Genomic DNA, 20,693 nt, shown 5'->3' with positions numbered 1-20,693 from the left:
ACTGTCTTGTATGTACAAATGTCATTGTTACCGTTTTGTAGTGATTGAAACTGGGATTTGAGGTTCCTGGTTTCCCTGAAAACTGGTTGAATGGTAGGGCTTGGGGCCTGGCTTTGCTGCTCCTCTCCCTGGTAAAATTGCTGTTTCTCTGTGTCCAGCTGTTACTGTGAATTGTTTGGCAAACTGTGAATTGTTTAATCAAATGAAAGAAAAGAGCACCTGTCCAGCATGCGCCTCATTTCAATTCCTGTCACCTTTTCACCAGCTGCCTGTGGAACACAGAGAGGAGCTCCAAAAACAACACCGCTTGACTGCAGCTTGTCTCTTAATGCTGTGTCCTTCGAAGAAAACACATCCGTGGTTCAGGAGAGAGCAAAAGCAGGCACCCAGTGACGAGCTTAAGACTCCACCTCGGGATTGGCATCATCCTGTGCCTCCCATTCTGGCAGAAATGTGATGAGATCTGACTCAAAGGTGCTAAAAGGGCAGCTCTTACAATTGGCCCGTAGGCAGATTTCACTCGCACGTCCCAAATTCAACAAGGGCCGGGACGAAGCAAGTCGAGGTTCCGCCGAGATTCGATCTCGGATCGCTGGATTCAAAGTCCAGAGTGCTAGCCATTACACCACGGAACCAGCAGTGCTGCGGCCTCAGGCAGCCTGAGCTTTCCTGCATTCACACTTGCAGCAACGCTCTCAGAATCTGGTCTCTTGATGCTGCGTCCTTGGCAGGGAATACTTGCGTGGTACAGGGCAGAGCAAAAGCAGATCGTGCGCTTGTCGCAGGAGCATCGCAAACACTGTGGCAAGGTGAAAACCAGCCCACTTCCATCATGGGTGTGGGAATTTGTGAAACCCACAGTTTTGTCGAAGACAATCGCTCACGCTGCCAGAAAGAAGGCTCCATCGAGATTTGAACTCGGATCGCTGGATTCAGAGTCCAGAGTGCTCACCATTACACCATGGAACCCTGAGATAGCAGGGGCTGCCGAATCACTGCTCAAGGATGTTTGCCTCATTCGTCAAGCGGGTGAACAGCAACGACAAGGATCACAATGGCAACTGTGGATCTGCTGATCCAGCAGCTCGTGCACTCGGTCTTTCACAAGTGCAACCACGCTGTCTCGGCCTGCTGCCCTGCAAGGCCGGTCGCCCTCGCCTCCGAAATCCACTTTGCCGAAGTTTTCGGGCCGTGCCAGATATGCCAACCTGTCCACGAAACCTAGTTTCTCAGCGGGAGCAGGGTTGCTGTTGGCCATGAACAACTCTGAGCCGGGCTACTGCTCGCTAATCTCTCTCACTGGCAAACTTTCAAGCTGCTGGACAATCGCCTCGCCAGCATTTCACTTTGGCTTCAGCTTTCTCACCTCACAGTTAGCCTTCTGCTAAGTACAGCTGTAGGACAAGTGGCACATCTGCAGTACAGCTGCCTTTTCAAACAGCACCGCTGCTGTTTCTCTCCCTTACCGGCGGCCATCGCTGTGTCAGCGCTGCGATGAGCAATGCTTTTAAGCAAAGTGAGATCTCAGACGGATTGTGTTCAAGAGCACGTGTCCCTGGCTTTCCGGGACTCTGTATTGTATGCAGTGTTTTTTATGTCGTCGGACTGTCTTGTATGTACAAATGTCATTGTTACCGTTTTGTAGTGATTGAAACTGGGATTTGAGGTTCCTGGTTTCCCTGAAAACTGGTTGAATGGTAGGGCTTGGGGCCTGGCTTTGCTGCTCCTCTCCCTGGTAAAATTGCTGTTTCTCTGTGTCCAGCTGTTACTGTGAATTGTTTGGCAAACTGTGAATTGTTTAATCAAATGAAAGAAAAGAGCACCTGTCCAGCATGCGCCTCATTTCAATTCCTGTCACCTTTTCACCAGCTGCCTGTGGAACACAGAGAGGAGCTCCAAAAACAACACCGCTTGACTGCAGCTTGTCTCTTAATGCTGTGTCCTTCGAAGAAAACACATCCGTGGTTCAGGAGAGAGCAAAAGCAGGCACCCAGTGACGAGCTTAAGACTCCACCTCGGGATTGGCATCATCCTGTGCCTCCCATTCTGGCAGAAATGTGATGAGATCTGACTCAAAGGTGCTAAAAGGGCAGCTCTTACAATTGGCCCGTAGGCAGATTTCACTCGCACGTCCCAAATTCAACAAGGGCCGGGACGAAGCAAGTCGAGGTTCTGCCGAGATTTGAACTCGGATCGCTGGATTCAAAGTCCAGAGTGCTAGCCATTACACCACGGAACCAGCAGTGCAGCGGCCTCAGGCAGCCTCAGCTTTCCTGCATTCACACTTGCAGCAACGCTCTCAGAATCTGGTCTCTTGATGCTGCGTCCTTGGCAGGGAATACTTGCGTGGTACAGGGCAGAGCAAAAGCAGATCGTGCGCTTGTCGCAGGAGCATCGCAAACACTGTGGCAAGGTGAAAACCAGCCCACTTCCATCATGGGTGTGGGAATTTGTGAAACCCACAGTTTTGTCGAAGACAATCGCTCACGCTGCCAGAAAGAAGGCTCCACTGAGATTTGAACTCGGATCGCTGGATTCAGAGTCCAGAGTGCTCACCATTACACCATGGAACCCTGAGATAGCAGCGGCTGCCGAATCACTGCTCAAGGATGTTTGCCTCATTCGTCAAGCGGGTGAACAGCAACGACAAGGATCACAATGGCAACTGTGGATCTGCTGATCCAGCAGCTCGTGCACTCGGTCTTTCACAAGTGCAACCACGCTGTCTCGGCCTGCTGCCCTGTAAGGCCGGTCGCCCTCGCCTCCGAAATCCACTTTGACGAAGTTTTCGGGCCGTGCCAGATATGCCAACCTGTCCACGAAACCTAGTTTCTCAGCGGGAGCAGGGTTGCTGTTGGCCATGAACAACTCTGAGCCGGGCTACTGCTCGCTAATCTCTCTCACTGGCAAACTTTCAAGCTGCTGGACAATCGCCTCGCCAGCATTTCACTTTGGCTTCAGCTTTCTCACCTCACAGTTAGCCTTCTGCTAAGTACAGCTGTAGGACAAGTGGCACATCTGCAGTACAGCTGCCTTTTCAAACAGCACCGCTGCTGTTTCTCTCCCTTACCGGCGGCCATCGCTGTGTCAGCGCTGCGATGAGCAATGCTTTTAAGCAAAGTGAGATCTCAGACGGATTGTGTTCAAGAGCACGTGTCCCTGGCTTTCCGGGACTCTGTATTGTATGCAGTGTTTTTTATGTCGTCGGACTGTCTTGTATGTACAAATGTCATTGTTACCGTTTTGTAGTGATTGAAACTGGGATTTGAGGTTCCTGGTTTCCCTGAAAACTGGTTGAATGGTAGGGCTTGGGGCCTGGCTTTGCTGCTCCTCTCCCTGGTAAAATTGCTGTTTCTCTGTGTCCAGCTGTTACTGTGAATTGTTTGGCAAACTGTGAATTGTTTAATCAAATGAAAGAAAAGAGCACCTGTCCAGCATGCGCCTCATTTCAATTCCTGTCACCTTTTCACCAGCTGCCTGTGGAACACAGAGAGGAGCTCCAAAAACAACACCGCTTGACTGCAGCTTGTCTCTTAATGCTGTGTCCTTCGAAGAAAACACATCCGTGGTTCAGGAGAGAGCAAAAGCAGGCACCCAGTGACGAGCTTAAGACTCCACCTCGGGATTGGCATCATCCTGTGCCTCCCATTCTGGCAGAAATGTGATGAGATCTGACTCAAAGGTGCTAAAAGGGCAGCTCTTACAATTGGCCCGTAGGCAGATTTCACTCGCACGTCCCAAATTCAACAAGGGCCGGGACGAAGCAAGTCGAGGTTCCACCGAGATTCGAACTCGGATCGCTGGATTCAAAGTCCAGAGTGCTAGCCATTACACCACGGAACCAGCAGTGCTGCGGCCTCAGGCAGCCTGAGCTTTCCTGCATTCACACTTGCAGCAACGCTCTCAGAATCTGGTCTCTTGATGCTGCGTCCTTGGCAGGGAATACTTGCGTGGTACAGGGCAGAGCAAAAGCAGATCGTGCGCTTGTCGCAGGAGCATCGCAAACACTGTGGCAAGGTGAAAACCAGCCCACTTCCATCATGGGTGTGGGAATTTGTGAAACCCACAGTTTTGTCGAAGACAATCGCTCACGCTGCCAGAAAGAAGGCTCCGCCGAGATTTGAACTCGGATCGCTGGATTCAGAGTCCAGAGTGCTCACCATTACACCATGGAACCCTGAGATAGCAGGGGCTGCCGAATCACTGCTCAAGGATGTTTGCCTCATTCGTCAAGCGGGTGAACAGCAACGACAAGGATCACAATGGCAACTGTGGATCTGCTGATCCAGCAGCTCGTGCACTCGGTCTTTCACAAGTGCAACCACGCTGTCTCGGCCTGCTGCCCTGCAAGGCCGGTCGCCCTCGCCTCCGAAATCCACTTTGCCGAAGTTTTCGGGCCGTGCCAGATATGCCAACCTGTCCACGAAACCTAGTTTCTCAGCGGGAGCAGGGTTGCTGTTGGCCATGAACAACTCTGAGCCGGGCTACTGCTCGCTAATCTCTCTCACTGGCAAACTTTCAAGCTGCTGGACAATCGCCTCGCCAGCATTTCACTTTGGCTTCAGCTTTCTCACCTCACAGTTAGCCTTCTGCTAAGTACAGCTGTAGGACAAGTGGCACATCTGCAGTACAGCTGCCTTTTCAAACAGCACCGCTGCTGTTTCTCTCCCTTACCGGCGGCCATCAGCGCTGTGTCAGCGCTGCGATGAGCAATGCTTTTAAGCAAAGTGAGATCTCAGACGGATTGTGTTCAAGAGCACGTGTCCCTGGCTTTCCGGGACTCTGTATTGTATGCAGTGTTTTTTATGTCGTCGGACTGTCTTGTATGTACAAATGTCATTGTTACCGTTTTGTAGTGATTGAAACTGGGATTTGAGGTTCCTGGTTTCCCTGAAAACTGGTTGAATGGTAGGGCTTGGGGCCTGGCTTTGCTGCTCCTCTCCCTGGTAAAATTGCTGTTTCTCTGTGTCCAGCTGTTACTGTGAATTGTTTGGCAAACTGTGAATTGTTTAATCAAATGAAAGAAAAGAGCACCTGTCCAGCATGCGCCTCATTTCAATTCCTGTCACCTTTTCACCAGCTGCCTGTGGAACACAGAGAGGAGCTCCAAAAACAACACCGCTTGACTGCAGCTTGTCTCTTAATGCTGTGTCCTTCGAAGAAAACACATCCGTGGTTCAGGAGAGAGCAAAAGCAGGCACCCAGTGACGAGCTTAAGACTCCACCTCGGGATTGGCATCATCCTGTGCCTCCCATTCTGGCAGAAATGTGATGAGATCTGACTCAAAGGTGCTAAAAGGGCGGCTCTTACAATTGGCCCGTAGGCAGATTTCACTCGCACGTCCCAAATTCAACAAGGGCCGGGACGAAGCAAGTCGAGGTTCCGCCGAGATTCAAACTCGGATCGCTGGATTCAAAGTCCAGAGTGCTAGCCATTACACCACGGAACCAGCAGTGCTGCGGCCTCAGGCAGCCTGAGCTTTCCTGCATTCACACTTGCAGCAACGCTCTCAGAATCTGGTCTCTTGATGCTGCGTCCTTGGCAGGGAATACTTGCGTGGTACAGGGCAGAGCAAAAGCAGATCGTGCGCTTGTCGCAGGAGCATCGCAAACACTGTGGCAAGGTGAAAACCAGCCCACTTCCATCATGGGTGTGGGAATTTGTGAAACCCACAGTTTTGTCGAAGACAATCGCTAACGCTGCCAGAAAGAAGGCTCCACCGAGATTTGAACTCGGATCGCTGGATTCCGGGTCCAGAGTGCTCACCATTACACCATGGAACCCTGAGATAGCAGGCGCTGCCGAATCACTGCTCAAGGATGTTTGCCTCATTCGTCAAGCGGGTGAACAGCAACGACAAGGATCACAATGGCAACTGTGGATCTGCTGATCCAGCAGCTCGTGCACTCGGTCTTTCACAAGTGCAACCACGCTGTCTCGGCCTGCTGCCCTGTAAGGCCGGTCGCCCTCGCCTCCGAAATCCACTTTGCCGAAGTTTTCGGGCCGTGCCAGATATGCCAACCTGTCCACGAAACCTAGTTTCTCAGCGGGAGCAGGGTTGCTGTTGGCCATGAACAACTCTGAGCCGGGCTACTGCTCGCTAATCTCTCTCACTGGCAAACTTTCAAGCTGCTGGACAATCGCCTCGCCAGCATTTCACTTTGGCTTCAGCTTTCTCACCTCACAGTTAGCCTTCTGCTAAGTACAGCTGTAGGACAAGTGGCACATCTGCAGTACAGCTGCCTTTTCAAACAGCACCGCTGCTGTTTCTCTCCCTTACCGGCGGCCATCGCTGTGTCAGCGCTGCGATGAGCAATGCTTTTAAGCAAAGTGAGATCTCAGACGGATTGTGTTCAAGAGCACGTGTCCCTGGCTTTCCGGGACTCTGTATTGTATGCAGTGTTTTTTATGTCGTCGGACTGTCTTGTATGTACAAATGTCATTGTTACCGTTTTGTAGTGATTGAAACTGGGATTTGAGGTTCCTGGTTTCCCTGAAAACTGGTTGAATGGTAGGGCTTGGGGCCTGGCTTTGCTGCTCCTCTCCCTGGTAAAATTGCTGTTTCTCTGTGTCCAGCTGTTACTGTGAATTGTTTGGCAAACTGTGAATTGTTTAATCAAATGAAAGAAAAGAGCACCTGTCCAGCATGCGCCTCATTTCAATTCCTGTCACCTTTTCACCAGCTGCCTGTGGAACACAGAGAGGAGCTCCAAAAACAACACCGCTTGACTGCAGCTTGTCTCTTAATGCTGTGTCCTTCGAAGAAAACACATCCGTGGTTCAGGAGAGAGCAAAAGCAGGCACCCAGTGACGAGCTTAAGACTCCACCTCGGGATTGGCATCATCCTGTGCCTCCCATTCTGGCAGAAATGTGATGAGATCTGACTCAAAGGTGCTAAAAGGGCAGCTCTTACAATTGGCCCGTAGGCAGATTTCACTCGCACGTCCCAAATTCAACAAGGGCCGGGACGAAGCAAGTCGAGGTTCCGCCGAAATTCGAACTCGGATCGCTGGATTCAAAGTCCAGAGTGCTAGCCATTACACCACGGAACCAGCAGTGCTGCGGCCTCAGGCAGCCTGAGCTTTCCTGCATTCACACTTGCAGCAACGCTCTCAGAATCTGGTCTCTTGATGCTGCGTCCTTGGCAGGGAATACTTGCGTGGTACAGGGCAGAGCAAAAGCAGATCGTGCGCTTGTCGCAGGAGCATCGCAAACACTGTGGCAAGGTGAAAACCAGCCCACTTCCATCATGGGTGTGGGAATTTGTGAAACCCACAGTTTTGTCGAAGACAATCGCTCACGCTGCCAGAAAGAAGGCTCCACCGAGATTTGAACTCGGATCGCTGGATTCCGGGTCCAGAGTGCTCACCATTACACCATGGAACCCTGAGATAGCAGGGGCTGCCGAATCACTGCTCAAGGATGTTTGCCTCATTCGTCAAGCGGGTGAACAGCAACGACAAGGATCACAATGGCAACTGTGGATCTGCTGATCCAGCAGCTCGTGCACTCGGTCTTTCACAAGTGCAACCACGCTGTCTCGGCCTGCTGCCCTGTAAGGCCGGTCGCCCTCGCCTCCGAAATCCACTTTGCCGAAGTTTTCGGGCCGTGCCAGATATGCCAACCTGTCCACGAAACCTAGTTTCTCAGCGGGAGCAGGGTTGCTGTTGGCCATGAACAACTCTGAGCCGGGCTACTGCTCGCTAATCTCTCTCACTGGCAAACTTTCAAGCTGCTGGACAATCGCCTCGCCAGCATTTCACTTTGGCTTCAGCTTTCTCACCTCACAGTTAGCCTTCTGCTAAGTACAGCTGTAGGACAAGTGGCACATCTGCAGTACAGCTGCCTTTTCAAACAGCACCGCTGCTGTTTCTCTCCCTTACCGGCGGCCATCGCTGTGTCAGCGCTGCGATGAGCAATGCTTTTAAGCAAAGTGAGATCTCAGACGGATTGTGTTCAAGAGCACGTGTCCCTGGCTTTCCGGGACTCTGTATTGTATGCAGTGTTTTTTATGTCGTCGGACTGTCTTGTATGTACAAATGTCATTGTTACCGTTTTGTAGTGATTGAAACTGGGATTTGAGGTTCCTGGTTTCCCTGAAAACTGGTTGAATGGTAGGGCTTGGGGCCTGGCTTTGCTGCTCCTCTCCCTGGTAAAATTGCTGTTTCTCTGTGTCCAGCTGTTACTGTGAATTGTTTGGCAAACTGTGAATTGTTTAATCAAATGAAAGAAAAGAGCACCTGTCCAGCATGCGCCTCATTTCAATTCCTGTCACCTTTTCACCAGCTGCCTGTGGAACACAGAGAGGAGCTCCAAAAACAACACCGCTTGACTGCAGCTTGTCTCTTAATGCTGTGTCCTTCGAAGAAAACACATCCGTGGTTCAGGAGAGAGCAAAAGCAGGCACCCAGTGACGAGCTTAAGACTCCACCTCGGGATTGGCATCATCCTGTGCCTCCCATTCTGGCAGAAATGTGATGAGATCTGACTCAAAGGTGCTAAAAGGGCAGCTCTTACAATTGGCCCGTAGGCAGATTTCACTCGCACGTCCCAAATTCAACAAGGGCCGGGACGAAGCAAGTCGAGGTTCCGCCGAGATTCGGACTCGGATCGCTGGATTCAAAGTCCAGAGTGCTAGCCATTACACCACGGAACCAGCAGTGCTGCGGCCTCAGGCAGCCTGAGCTTTCCTGCATTCACACTTGCAGCAACGCTCTCAGAATCTGGTCTCTTGATGCTGCGTCCTTGGCAGGGAATACTTGCGTGGTACAGGGCAGAGCAAAAGCAGATCGTGCGCTTGTCGCAGGAGCATCGCAAACACTGTGGCAAGGTGAAAACCAGCCCACTTCCATCATGGGTGTGGGAATTTGTGAAACCCACAGTTTTGTCGAAGACAATCGCTCACGCTGCCAGAAAGAAGGCTCCACCGAGATTTGAACTCGGATCGCTGGATTCAGAGTCCAGAGTGCTCACCATTACACCATGGAACCCTGAGCTAGCAGGGGCTGCCGAATCACTGCTCAAGGATGTTTGCCTCATTCGTCAAGCGGGTGAACAGCAACGACAAGGATCACAATGGCAACTGTGGATCTGCTGATCCAGCAGCTCGTGCACTCGGTCTTTCACAAGTGCAACCACGCTGTCTCGGCCTGCTGCCCTGTAAGGCCGGTCGCCCTCGCCTCCGAAATCCACTTTGCCGAAGTTTTCGGGCCGTGCCAGATATGCCAACCTGTCCACGAAACCTAGTTTCTCAGCGGGAGCAGGGTTGCTGTTGGCCATGAACAACTCTGAGCCGGGCTACTGCTCGCTAATCTCTCTCACTGGCAAACTTTCAAGCTGCTGGACAATCGCCTCGCCAGCATTTCACTTTGGCTTCAGCTTTCTCACCTCACAGTTAGCCTTCTGCTAAGTACAGCTGTAGGACAAGTGGCACATCTGCAGTACAGCTGCCTTTTCAAACAGCACCGCTGCTGTTTCTCTCCCTTACCGGCGGCCATCGCTGTGTCAGCGCTGCGATGAGCAATGCTTTTAAGCAAAGTGAGATCTCAGACGGATTGTGTTCAAGAGCACGTGTCCCTGGCTTTCCGGGACTCTGTATTGTATGCAGTGTTTTTTATGTCGTCGGACTGTCTTGTATGTACAAATGTCATTGTTACCGTTTTGTAGTGATTGAAACTGGGATTTGAGGTTCCTGGTTTCCCTGAAAACTGGTTGAATGGTAGGGCTTGGGGCCTGGCTTTGCTGCTCCTCTCCCTGGTAAAATTGCTGTTTCTCTGTGTCCAGCTGTTACTGTGAATTGTTTGGCAAACTGTGAATTGTTTAATCAAATGAAAGAAAAGAGCACCTGTCCAGCATGCGCCTCATTTCAATTCCTGTCACCTTTTCACCAGCTGCCTGTGGAACACAGAGAGGAGCTCCAAAAACAACACCGCTTGACTGCAGCTTGTCTCTTAATGCTGTGTCCTTCGAAGAAAACACATCCGTGGTTCAGGAGAGAGCAAAAGCAGGCACCCAGTGACGAGCTTAAGACTCCACCTCGGGATTGGCATCATCCTGTGCCTCCCATTCTGGCAGAAATGTGATGAGATCTGACTCAAAGGTGCTAAAAGGGCAGCTCTTACAATTGGCCCGTAGGCAGATTTCACTCGCACGTCCCAAATTCAACAAGGGCCGGGACGAAGCAAGTCGAGGTTCCGCCGAGATTCAAACTCGGATCGCTGGATTCAAAGTCCAGAGTGCTAGCCATTACACCACGGAACCAGCAGTGCTGCGGCCTCAGGCAGCCTGAGCTTTCCTGCATTCACACTTGCAGCAACGCTCTCAGAATCTGGTCTCTTGATGCTGCGTCCTTGGCAGGGAATACTTGCGTGGTACAGGGCAGAGCAAAAGCAGATCGTGCGCTTGTCGCAGGAGCATCGCAAACACTGTGGCAAGGTGAAAACCAGCCCACTTCCATCATGGGTGTGGGAATTTGTGAAACCCACAGTTTTGTCGAAGACAATCGCTCACGCTGCCAGAAAGAAGGCTCCACCGAGATTTGAACTCGGATCGCTGGATTCAGAGTCCAGAGTGCTCACCATTACACCATGGAACCCTGAGCTAGCAGGGGCTGCCGAATCACTGCTCAAGGATGTTTGCCTCATTCGTCAAGCGGGTGAACAGCAACGACAAGGATCACAATGGCAACTGTGGATCTGCTGATCCAGCAGCTCGTGCACTCGGTCTTTCACAAGTGCAACCACGCTGTCTCGGCCTGCTGCCCTGTAAGGCCGGTCGCCCTCGCCTCCGAAATCCACTTTGCCGAAGTTTTCGGGCCGTGCCAGATATGCCAACCTGTCCACGAAACCTAGTTTCTCAGCGGGAGCAGGGTTGCTGTTGGCCATGAACAACTCTGAGCCGGGCTACTGCTCGCTAATCTCTCTCACTGGCAAACTTTCAAGCTGCTGGACAATCGCCTCGCCAGCATTTCACTTTGGCTTCAGCTTTCTCACCTCACAGTTAGCCTTCTGCTAAGTACAGCTGTAGGACAAGTGGCACATCTGCAGTACAGCTGCCTTTTCAAACAGCACCGCTGCTGTTTCTCTCCCTTACCGGCGGCCATCGCTGTGTCAGCGCTGCGATGAGCAATGCTTTTAAGCAAAGTGAGATCTCAGACGGATTGTGTTCAAGAGCACGTGTCCCTGGCTTTCCGGGACTCTGTATTGTATGCAGTGTTTTTTATGTCGTCGGACTGTCTTGTATGTACAAATGTCATTGTTACCGTTTTGTAGTGATTGAAACTGGGATTTGAGGTTCCTGGTTTCCCTGAAAACTGGTTGAATGGTAGGGCTTGGGGCCTGGCTTTGCTGCTCCTCTCCCTGGTAAAATTGCTGTTTCTCTGTGTCCAGCTGTTACTGTGAATTGTTTGGCAAACTGTGAATTGTTTAATCAAATGAAAGAAAAGAGCACCTGTCCAGCATGCGCCTCATTTCAATTCCTGTCACCTTTTCACCAGCTGCCTGTGGAACACAGAGAGGAGCTCCAAAAACAACACCGCTTGACTGCAGCTTGTCTCTTAATGCTGTGTCCTTCGAAGAAAACACATCCGTGGTTCAGGAGAGAGCAAAAGCAGGCACCCAGTGACGAGCTTAAGACTCCACCTCGGGATTGGCATCATCCTGTGCCTCCCATTCTGGCAGAAATGTGATGAGATCTGACTCAAAGGTGCTAAAAGGGCAGCTCTTACAATTGGCCCGTAGGCAGATTTCACTCGCACGTCCCAAATTCAACAAGGGCCGGGACGAAGCAAGTCGAGGTTCCGCCGAGATTCAAACTCGGATCGCTGGATTCAAAGTCCAGAGTGCTAGCCATTACACCACGGAACCAGCAGTGCTGCGGCCTCAGGCAGCCTGAGCTTTCCTGCATTCACACTTGCAGCAACGCTCTCAGAATCTGGTCTCTTGATGCTGCGTCCTTGGCAGGGAATACTTGCGTGGTACAGGGCAGAGCAAAAGCAGATCGTGCGCTTGTCGCAGGAGCATCGCAAACACTGTGGCAAGGTGAAAACCAGCCCACTTCCATCATGGGTGTGGGAATTTGTGAAACTCACAGTTTTGTCGAAGACAATCGCTCACGCTGCCAGAAAGAAGGCTCCACCGAGATTTGAACTCGGATCGCTGGATTCAGAGTCCAGAGTGCTCACCATTACACCATGGAACCCTGAGATAGCAGGGGCTGCCGAATCACTGCTCAAGGATGTTTGCCTCATTCGTCAAGCGGGTGAACAGCAACGACAAGGATCACAATGGCAACTGTGGATCTGCTGATCCAGCAGCTCGTGCACTCGGTCTTTCACAAGTGCAACCACGCTGTCTCGGCCTGCTGCCCTGCAAGTCCGGTCGCCCTCGCCTCCGAAATCCACTTTGCCGAAGTTTTCGGGCCGTGCCAGATATGCCAACCTGTCCACGAAACCTAGTTTCTCAGCGGGAGCAGGGTTGCTGTTGGCCATGAACAACTCTGAGCCGGGCTACTGCTCGCTAATCTCTCTCACTGGCAAACTTTCAAGCTGCTGGACAATCGCCTCGCCAGCATTTCACTTTGGCTTCAGCTTTCTCACCTCACAGTTAGCCTTCTGCTAAGTACAGCTGTAGGACAAGTGGCACATCTGCAGTACAGCTGCCTTTTCAAACAGCACCGCTGCTGTTTCTCTCCCTTACCGGCGGCCATCGCTGTGTCAGCGCTGCGATGAGCAATGCTTTTAAGCAAAGTGAGATCTCAGACGGATTGTGTTCAAGAGCACGTGTCCCTGGCTTTCCGGGACTCTGTATTGTATGCAGTGTTTTTTATGTCGTCGGACTGTCTTGTATGTACAAATGTCATTGTTACCGTTTTGTAGTGATTGAAACTGGGATTTGAGGTTCCTGGTTTCCCTGAAAACTGGTTGAATGGTAGGGCTTGGGGCCTGGCTTTGCTGCTCCTCTCCCTGGTAAAATTGCTGTTTCTCTGTGTCCAACTGTTACTGTGAATTGTTTGGCAAACTGTGAATTGTTTAATCAAATGAAAGAAAAGAGCACCTGTCCAGCATGCGCCTCATTTCAATTCCTGTCACCTTTTCACCAGCTGCCTGTGGAACACAGAGAGGAGCTCCAAAAACAACACCGCTTGACTGCAGCTTGTCTCTTAATGCTGTGTCCTTCGAAGAAAACACATCCGTGGTTCAGGAGAGAGCAAAAGCAGGCACCCAGTGACGAGCTTAAGACTCCACCTCGGGATTGGCATCATCCTGTGCCTCCCATTCTGGCAGAAATGTGATGAGATCTGACTCAAAGGTGCTAAAAGGGCAGCTCTTACAATTGGCCCGTAGGCAGATTTCACTCGCACGTCCCAAATTCAACAAGGGCCGGGACGAAGCAAGTCGAGGTTCCGCCGAGATTCGAACTCGGATCGCTGGATTCAAAGTCCAGAGTGCTAGCCATTACACCACGGAACCAGCAGTGCTGCGGCCTCAGGCAGCCTGAGCTTTCCTGCATTCACACTTGCAGCAACGCTCTCAGAATCTGGTCTCTTGATGCTGCGTCCTTGGCAGGGAATACTTGCGTGGTACAGGGCAGAGCAAAAGCAGATCGTGCGCTTGTCGCAGGAGCATCGCAAACACTGTGGCAAGGTGAAAACCAGCCCACTTCCATCATGGGTGTGGGAATTTGTGAAACCCACAGTTTTGTCGAAGACAATCGCTCACGCTGCCAGAAAGAAGGCTCCACCGAGATTTGAACTCGGATCGCAGGATTCAGAGTCCAGAGTGCTCACCGTTACACCATGGAACCCTGAGATAGCAGGGGCTGCCGCATCACTGCTCAAGGATGTTTGCCTCATTCGTCAAGCGGGTGAACAGCAACGACAAGGATCACAATGGCAACTGTGGATCTGCTGATCCAGCAGCTCGTGCACTCGGTCTTTCACAAGTGCAACCACGCTGTCTCGGCCTGCTGCCCTGCAAGGCCGGTCGCCCTCGCCTCCGAAATCCACTTTGCCGAAGTTTTCGGGCCGTGCCAGATATGCCAACCTGTCCACGAAACCTAGTTTCTCAGCGGGAGCAGGGTTGCTGTTGGCCATGAACAACTCTGAGCCGGGCTACTGCTCGCTAATCTCTCTCACTGGCAAACTTTCAAGCTGCTGGACAATCGCCTCGCCAGCATTTCACTTTGGCTTCAGCTTTCTCACCTCACAGTTAGCCTTCTGCTAAGTACAGCTGTAGGACAAGTGGCACATCTGCAGTACAGCTGCCTTTTCAAACAGCACCGCTGCTGTTTCTCTCCCTTACCGGCGGCCATCGCTGTGTCAGCGCTGCGATGAGCAATGCTTTTAAGCAAAGTGAGATCTCAGACGGATTGTGTTCAAGAGCACGTGTCCCTGGCTTTCCGGGACTCTGTATTGTATGCAGTGTTTTTTATGTCGTCGGACTGTCTTGTATGTACAAATGTCATTGTTACCGTTTTGTAGTGATTGAAACTGGGATTTGAGGTTCCTGGTTTCCCTGAAAACTGGTTGAATGGTAGGGCTTGGGGCCTGGCTTTGCTGCTCCTCTCCCTGGTAAAATTGCTGTTTCTCTGTGTCCAGCTGTTACTGTGAATTGTTTGGCAAACTGTGAATTGTTTAATCAAATGAAAGAAAAGAGCACCTGTCCAGCATGCGCCTCATTTCAATTCCTGTCACCTTTTCACCAGCTGCCTGTGGAACACAGAGAGGAGCTCCAAAAACAACACCGCTTGACTGCAGCTTGTCTCTTAATGCTGTGTCCTTCGAAGAAAACACATCCGTGGTTCAGGAGAGAGCAAAAGCAGGCACCCAGTGACGAGCTTAAGACTCCACCTCGGGATTGGCATCATCCTGTGCCTCCCATTCTGGCAGAAATGTGATGAGATCTGACTCAAAGGTGCTAAAAGGGCGGCTCTTACAATTGGCCCGTAGGCAGATTTCACTCGCACGTCCCAAATTCAACAAGGGACGGGACGAAGCAAGTCGAGGTTCCGCCGAGATTCGAACTCGGATCGCTGGATTCAAAGTCCAGAGTGCTAGCCATTACACCACGGAACCAGCAGTGCTGCGGCCTCAGGCAGCCTGAGCTTTCCTGCATTCACACTTGCAGCAACGCTCTCAGAATCTGGTCTCTTGATGCTGCGTCCTTGGCAGGGAATACTTGCGTGGTACAGGGCAGAGCAAAAGCAGATCGTGCGCTTGTCGCAGGAGCATCGCAAACACTGTGGCAAGGTGAAAACCAGCCCACTTCCATCATGGGTGTGGGAATTTGTGAAACCCACAGTTTTGTCGAAGACAATCGCTCACGCTGCCAGAAAGAAGGCTCCACCGAGATTTGAACTCGGATCGCAGGATTCAGAGTCCAGAGTGCTCACCGTTACACCATGGAACCCTGAGATAGCAGGGGCTGCCGCATCACTGCTCAAGGATGTTTGCCTCATTCGTCAAGCGGGTGAACAGCAACGACAAGGATCACAATGGCAACTGTGGATCTGCTGATCCAGCAGCTCGTGCACTCGGTCTTTCACAAGTGCAACCACGCTGTCTCGGCCTGCTGCCCTGCAAGGCCGGTCGCCCTCGCCTCCGAAATCCACTTTGCCGAAGTTTTCGGGCCGTGCCAGATATGCCAACCTGTCCACGAAACCTAGTTTCTCAGCGGGAGCAGGGTTGCTGTTGGCCATGAACAACTCTGAGCCGGGCTACTGCTCGCTAATCTCTCTCACTGGCAAACTTTCAAGCTGCTGGACAATCGCCTCGCCAGCATTTCACTTTGGCTTCAGCTTTCTCACCTCACAGTTAGCCTTCTGCTAAGTACAGCTGTAGGACAAGTGGCACATCTGCAGTACAGCTGCCTTTTCAAACAGCACCGCTGCTGTTTCTCTCCCTTACCGGCGGCCATCGCTGTGTCAGCGCTGCGATGAGCAATGCTTTTAAGCAAAGTGAGATCTCAGACGGATTGTGTTCAAGAGCACGTGTCCCTGGCTTTCCGGGACTCTGTATTGTATGCAGTGTTTTTTATGTCGTCGGACTGTCTTGTATGTACAAATGTCATTGTTACCGTTTTGTAGTGATTGAAACTGGGATTTGAGGTTCCTGGTTTCCCTGAAAACTGGTTGAATGGTAGGGCTTGGGGCCTGGCTTTGCTGCTCCTCTCCCTGGTAAAATTGCTGTTTCTCTGTGTCCAGCTGTTACTGTGAATTGTTTGGCAAACTGTGAATTGTTTAATCAAATGAAAGAAAAGAGCACCTGTCCAGCATGCGCCTCATTTCAATTCCTGTCACCTTTTCACCAGCTGCCTGTGGAACACAGAGAGGAGCTCCAAAAACAACACCGCTTGACTGCAGCTTGTCTCTTAATGCTGTGTCCTTCGAAGAAAACACATCCGTGGTTCAGGAGAGAGCAAAAGCAGGCACCCAGTGACGAGCTTAAGACTCCACCTCGGGATTGGCATCATCCTGTGCCTCCCATTCTGGCAGAAATGTGATGAGATCTGACTCAAAGGTGCTAAAAGGGCGGCTCTTACAATTGGCCCGTAGGCAGATTTCACTCGCACGTCCCAAATTCAACAAGGGACGGGACGAAGCAAGTCGAGGTTCCGCCGAGATTCGAACTCGGATCGCTGGATTCAAAGTCCAGAGTGCTAGCCATTACACCACGGAACCAGCAGTGCTGCGGCCTCAGGCAGCCTGAGCTTTCCTGCATTCACACTTGCAGCAACGCTCTCAGAATCTGGTCTCTTGATGCTGCGTCCTTGGCAGGGAATACTTGCGTGGTACAGGGCAGAGCAAAAGCAGATCGTGCGCTTGTCGCAGGAGCATCGCAAACACTGTGGCAAGGTGAAAACCAGCCCACTTCCATCATGGGTGTGGGAATTTGTGAAACCCACAGTTTTGTCGAAGACAATCGCTCACGCTGCCAGAAAGAAGGCTCCACCGAGATTTGAACTCGGATCGCTGGATTCAGAGTCCAGAGTGCTCACCGTTACACCATGGAACCCTGAGATAGCAGGGGCTGCCGAATCACTGCTCAAGGATGTTTGCCTCATTCGTCAAGCGGGTGAACAGCAACGACAAGGATCACAATGGCAACTGTGGATCTGCTGATCCAGCAGCTCGTGCACTCGGTCTTTCACAAGTGCAACCACGCTGTCTCGGCCTGCTGCCCTGTAAGGCCGGTCGCCCTCGCCTCCGAAATCCACTTTGCCGAAGTTTTCGGGCCGTGCCAGATATGCCAACCTGTCCACGAAACCTAGTTTCTCAGCGGGAGCAGGGTTGCTGTTGGCCATGAACAACTCTGAGCCGGGCTACTGCTCGCTAATCTCTCTCACTGGCAAACTTTCAAGCTGCTGGACAATCGCCTCGCCAGCATTTCACTTTGGCTTCAGCTTTCTCACCTCACAGTTAGCCTTCTGCTAAGTACAGCTGTAGGACAAGTGGCACATCTGCAGTACAGCTGCCTTTTCAAACAGCACCGCTGCTGTTTCTCTCCCTTACCGGCGGCCATCGCTGTGTCAGCGCTGCGATGAGCAATGCTTTTAAGCAAAGTGAGATCTCAGACGGATTGTGTTCAAGAGCACGTGTCCCTGGCTTTCCGGGACTCTGTATTGTATGCAGTGTTTTTTATGTCGTCGGACTGTCTTGTATGTACAAATGTCATTGTTACCGTTTTGTAGTGATTGAAACTGGGATTTGAGGTTCCTGGTTTCCCTGAAAACTGGTTGAATGGTAGGGCTTGGGGCCTGGCTTTGCTGCTCCTCTCCCTGGTAAAATTGCTGTTTCTCTGTGTCCAGCTGTTACTGTGAATTGTTTGGCAAACTGTGAATTGTTTAATCAAATGAAAGAAAAGAGCACCTGTCCAGCATGCGCCTCATTTCAATTCCTGTCACCTTTTCACCAGCTGCCTGTGGAACACAGAGAGGAGCTCCAAAAACAACACCGCTTGACTGCAGCTTGTCTCTTAATGCTGTGTCCTTCGAAGAAAACACATCCGTGGTTCAGGAGAGAGCAAAAGCAGGCACCCAGTGACGAGCTTAAGACTCCACCTCGGGATTGGCATCATCCTGTGCCTCCCATTCTGGCAGAAATGTGATGAGATCTGACTCAAAGGTGCTAAAAGGGCGGCTCTTACAATTGGCCCGTAGGCAGATTTCACTCGCACGTCCCAAATTCAACAAGGGACGGGACGAAGCAAGTCGAGGTTCCGCCGAGATTCGAACTCAGATCGCTGGATTCAAAGTCCAGAGTGCTAGCCATTACACCACGGAACCAGCAGTGCTGCGGCCTCAGGCAGCCTGAGCTTTCCTGCATTCACACTTGCAGCAACGCTCTCAGAATCTGGTCTCTTGATGCTGCGTCCTTGGCAGGGAATACTTGCGTGGTACAGGGCAGAGCAAAAGCAGATCGTGCGCTTGTCGCAGGAGCATCGCAAACACTGTGGCAAGGTGAAAACCAGCCCACTTCCATCATGGGTGTGGGAATTTGTGAAACCCACAGTTTTGTCGAAGACAATCGCTCACGCTGCCAGAAAGAAGGCTCCACCGAGATTTGAACTCGGATCGCTGGATTCAGAGTCCAGAGTGCTCACCATTACACCATGGAACCCTGAGATAGCAGGGGCTGCCGAATCACTGCTCAAGGATGTTTGCCTCATTCGTCAAGCGGGTGAACAGCAACGACAAGGATCACAATGGCAACTGTGGATCTGCTGATCCAGCAGCTCGTGCACTCGGTCTTTCACAAGTGCAACCACGCTGTCTCGGCCTGCTGCCCTGCAAGGCCGGTCGCCCTCGCCTCCGAAATCCACTTTGCCGAAGTTTTCGGGCCGTGCCAGATATGCCAACCTGTCCACGAAACCTAGTTTCTCAGCGGGAGCAGGGTTGCTGTTGGCCATGAACAACTCTGAGCCGGGCTACTGCTCGCTAATCTCTCTCACTGGCAAACTTTCAAGCTGCTGGACAATCGCCTCGCCAGCATTTCACTTTGGCTTCAGCTTTCTCACCTCACAGTTAGCCTTCTGCTAAGTACAGCTGTAGGACAAGTGGCACATCTGCAGTACAGCTGCCTTTTCAAACAGCACCGCTGCTGTTTCTCTCCCTTACCGGCGGCCATCGCTGTGTCAGCGCTGCGATGAGCAATGCTTTTAAGCAAAGTGAGATCTCAGACGGATTGTGTTCAAGAGCACGTGTCCCTGGCTTTCCGGGACTCTGTATTGTATGCAGTGTTTTTTATGTCGTCGGACTGTCTTGTATGTACAAATGTCATTGTTACCGTTTTGTAGTGATTGAAACTGGGATTTGAGGTTCCTGGTTTCCCTGAAAACTGGTTGAATGGTAGGGCTTGGGGCCTGGCTTTGCTGCTCCTCTCCCTGGTAAAATTGCTGTTTCTCTGTGTCCAGCTGTTACTGTGAATTGTTTGGCAAACTGTGAATTGTTTAATCAAATGAAAGAAAAGAGCACCTGTCCAGCATGCGCCTCATTTCAATTCCTGTCACCTTTTCACCAGCTGCCTGTGGAACACAGAGAGGAGCTCCAAAAACAACACCGCTTGACTGCAGCTTGTCTCTTAATGCTGTGTCCTTCGAAGAAAACACATCCGTGGTTCAGGAGAGAGCAAAAGCAGGCACCCAGTGACGAGCTTAAGACTCCACCTCGGGATTGGCATCATCCTGTGCCTCCCATTCTGGCAGAAATGTGATGAGATCTGACTCAAAGGTGCTAAAAGGGCGGCTCTTACAATTGGCCCGTAGGCAGATTTCACTCGCACGTCCCAAATTCAACAAGGGCCGGGACGAAGCAAGTCGAGGTTCCGCCGAGATTCGAACTCGGATCGCTGGATTCAAAGTCCAGAGTGCTAGCCATTACACCACGGAACCAGCAGTGCTGCGGCCTCAGGCAGCCTGAGCTTTCCTGCATTCACACTTGCAGCAACGCTCTCAGAATCTGGTCTCTTGATGCTGCGTCCTTGGCAGGGAATACTTGCGTGGTACAGGGCAGAGCAAAAGCAGATCGTGCGCTTGTCGCAGGAGCATCGCAAACACTGTGGCAAGGTGAAAACCAGCCCACTTCCATCATGGGTGTGGGAATTTGTGAAACCCACAGTTTTGTCGAAGACAATCGCTCACGCTGCCAGAAAGAAGGCTCCACCGAGATTTGAACTCGGATCACTGGATTCAGAGTCCAGAGTGCTCACCATTACACCATGGAACCCTGAGATAGCAGGGGCTGCCGAATCACTGCTCAAGGATGTTTGCCTCATTCGTCAAGCGGGTGAACAGCAACGACAAGGATCACAATGGCAACTGTGGATCTGCTGATCCAGCAGCTCGTGCACTCGGTCTTTCACAAGTGCAACCACGCTGTCTCGGCCTGCTGCCCTGCAAGGCCGGTCGCCCTCGCCTCCGAAATCCACTTTGCCGAAGTTTTCGGGCCGTGCCAGATATGCCAACCTGTCCACGAAACCTAGTTTCTCAGCGGGAGCAGGGTTGCTGTTGGCCATGAACAACTCTGAGCCGGGCTACTGCTCGCTAATCTCTCTCACTGGCAAACTTTCAAGCTGCTGGACAATCGCCTCGCCAGCATTTCACTTTGGCTTCAGCTTTCTCACCTCACAGTTAGCCTTCTGCTAAGTACAGCTGTAGGACAAGTGGCACATCTGCAGTACAGCTGCCTTTTCAAACAGC

At 51.7% G+C, this 20,693-nt stretch overlaps 26 non-coding genes across 26 annotated transcripts; all 26 read right to left on the bottom strand.

The window, feature by feature from the left end:
• Positions 1-563: 563 nt before the first annotated feature.
• On the bottom strand, positions 564-635 carry trnaq-uug (transfer RNA glutamine (anticodon UUG)). The gene has a single exon. It is a non-coding gene; the product is annotated as a tRNA-Gln (tRNA).
• A 262-nt stretch (positions 636-897) lies between these two features.
• On the bottom strand, positions 898-969 carry trnaq-cug (transfer RNA glutamine (anticodon CUG)). Its single transcript has one exon. It is a non-coding gene; the product is annotated as a tRNA-Gln (tRNA).
• Positions 970-2,167: 1,198 nt separating this feature from the next.
• trnaq-uug (transfer RNA glutamine (anticodon UUG)) lies at positions 2,168-2,239 on the bottom strand. The gene has a single exon. It is a non-coding gene; the product is annotated as a tRNA-Gln (tRNA).
• Positions 2,240-2,501: 262 nt separating this feature from the next.
• Positions 2,502-2,573, bottom strand: trnaq-cug (transfer RNA glutamine (anticodon CUG)). Its single transcript has one exon. It is a non-coding gene; the product is annotated as a tRNA-Gln (tRNA).
• A 1,198-nt stretch (positions 2,574-3,771) lies between these two features.
• Positions 3,772-3,843, bottom strand: trnaq-uug (transfer RNA glutamine (anticodon UUG)). Its single transcript has one exon. It is a non-coding gene; the product is annotated as a tRNA-Gln (tRNA).
• A 262-nt stretch (positions 3,844-4,105) lies between these two features.
• On the bottom strand, positions 4,106-4,177 carry trnaq-cug (transfer RNA glutamine (anticodon CUG)). Its single transcript has one exon. It is a non-coding gene; the product is annotated as a tRNA-Gln (tRNA).
• Positions 4,178-5,378: 1,201 nt separating this feature from the next.
• On the bottom strand, positions 5,379-5,450 carry trnaq-uug (transfer RNA glutamine (anticodon UUG)). Its single transcript has one exon. It is a non-coding gene; the product is annotated as a tRNA-Gln (tRNA).
• A 262-nt stretch (positions 5,451-5,712) lies between these two features.
• Positions 5,713-5,784, bottom strand: trnap-cgg (transfer RNA proline (anticodon CGG)). The gene has a single exon. It is a non-coding gene; the product is annotated as a tRNA-Pro (tRNA).
• Positions 5,785-6,982: 1,198 nt separating this feature from the next.
• trnaq-uug (transfer RNA glutamine (anticodon UUG)) lies at positions 6,983-7,054 on the bottom strand. Its single transcript has one exon. It is a non-coding gene; the product is annotated as a tRNA-Gln (tRNA).
• Positions 7,055-7,316: 262 nt separating this feature from the next.
• Positions 7,317-7,388, bottom strand: trnap-cgg (transfer RNA proline (anticodon CGG)). The gene has a single exon. It is a non-coding gene; the product is annotated as a tRNA-Pro (tRNA).
• A 1,198-nt stretch (positions 7,389-8,586) lies between these two features.
• trnaq-uug (transfer RNA glutamine (anticodon UUG)) lies at positions 8,587-8,658 on the bottom strand. Its single transcript has one exon. It is a non-coding gene; the product is annotated as a tRNA-Gln (tRNA).
• A 262-nt stretch (positions 8,659-8,920) lies between these two features.
• On the bottom strand, positions 8,921-8,992 carry trnaq-cug (transfer RNA glutamine (anticodon CUG)). Its single transcript has one exon. It is a non-coding gene; the product is annotated as a tRNA-Gln (tRNA).
• Positions 8,993-10,190: 1,198 nt separating this feature from the next.
• Positions 10,191-10,262, bottom strand: trnaq-uug (transfer RNA glutamine (anticodon UUG)). The gene has a single exon. It is a non-coding gene; the product is annotated as a tRNA-Gln (tRNA).
• A 262-nt stretch (positions 10,263-10,524) lies between these two features.
• trnaq-cug (transfer RNA glutamine (anticodon CUG)) lies at positions 10,525-10,596 on the bottom strand. The gene has a single exon. It is a non-coding gene; the product is annotated as a tRNA-Gln (tRNA).
• Positions 10,597-11,794: 1,198 nt separating this feature from the next.
• Positions 11,795-11,866, bottom strand: trnaq-uug (transfer RNA glutamine (anticodon UUG)). The gene has a single exon. It is a non-coding gene; the product is annotated as a tRNA-Gln (tRNA).
• Positions 11,867-12,128: 262 nt separating this feature from the next.
• trnaq-cug (transfer RNA glutamine (anticodon CUG)) lies at positions 12,129-12,200 on the bottom strand. Its single transcript has one exon. It is a non-coding gene; the product is annotated as a tRNA-Gln (tRNA).
• Positions 12,201-13,398: 1,198 nt separating this feature from the next.
• On the bottom strand, positions 13,399-13,470 carry trnaq-uug (transfer RNA glutamine (anticodon UUG)). Its single transcript has one exon. It is a non-coding gene; the product is annotated as a tRNA-Gln (tRNA).
• Positions 13,471-13,732: 262 nt separating this feature from the next.
• trnaq-cug (transfer RNA glutamine (anticodon CUG)) lies at positions 13,733-13,804 on the bottom strand. The gene has a single exon. It is a non-coding gene; the product is annotated as a tRNA-Gln (tRNA).
• Positions 13,805-15,002: 1,198 nt separating this feature from the next.
• On the bottom strand, positions 15,003-15,074 carry trnaq-uug (transfer RNA glutamine (anticodon UUG)). Its single transcript has one exon. It is a non-coding gene; the product is annotated as a tRNA-Gln (tRNA).
• A 262-nt stretch (positions 15,075-15,336) lies between these two features.
• trnaq-cug (transfer RNA glutamine (anticodon CUG)) lies at positions 15,337-15,408 on the bottom strand. The gene has a single exon. It is a non-coding gene; the product is annotated as a tRNA-Gln (tRNA).
• A 1,198-nt stretch (positions 15,409-16,606) lies between these two features.
• Positions 16,607-16,678, bottom strand: trnaq-uug (transfer RNA glutamine (anticodon UUG)). Its single transcript has one exon. It is a non-coding gene; the product is annotated as a tRNA-Gln (tRNA).
• Positions 16,679-16,940: 262 nt separating this feature from the next.
• trnaq-cug (transfer RNA glutamine (anticodon CUG)) lies at positions 16,941-17,012 on the bottom strand. Its single transcript has one exon. It is a non-coding gene; the product is annotated as a tRNA-Gln (tRNA).
• A 1,198-nt stretch (positions 17,013-18,210) lies between these two features.
• Positions 18,211-18,282, bottom strand: trnaq-uug (transfer RNA glutamine (anticodon UUG)). Its single transcript has one exon. It is a non-coding gene; the product is annotated as a tRNA-Gln (tRNA).
• Positions 18,283-18,544: 262 nt separating this feature from the next.
• On the bottom strand, positions 18,545-18,616 carry trnaq-cug (transfer RNA glutamine (anticodon CUG)). Its single transcript has one exon. It is a non-coding gene; the product is annotated as a tRNA-Gln (tRNA).
• A 1,198-nt stretch (positions 18,617-19,814) lies between these two features.
• Positions 19,815-19,886, bottom strand: trnaq-uug (transfer RNA glutamine (anticodon UUG)). Its single transcript has one exon. It is a non-coding gene; the product is annotated as a tRNA-Gln (tRNA).
• Positions 19,887-20,148: 262 nt separating this feature from the next.
• Positions 20,149-20,220, bottom strand: trnaq-cug (transfer RNA glutamine (anticodon CUG)). The gene has a single exon. It is a non-coding gene; the product is annotated as a tRNA-Gln (tRNA).
• Positions 20,221-20,693: the final 473 nt, after the last annotated feature.

This window comes from Chiloscyllium plagiosum, unplaced genomic scaffold (assembly GCF_037043375.1).
Source record: "Chiloscyllium plagiosum isolate Xiang-an unplaced genomic scaffold, Cpla_swu_hap1 HiC_scaffold_44, whole genome shotgun sequence".
NCBI lineage: Eukaryota > Metazoa > Chordata > Chondrichthyes > Orectolobiformes > Hemiscylliidae > Chiloscyllium > Chiloscyllium plagiosum.
Note: the sequence above shows the minus strand (reverse complement) of the source record. Positions and strands in the feature narration are given on the sequence as shown.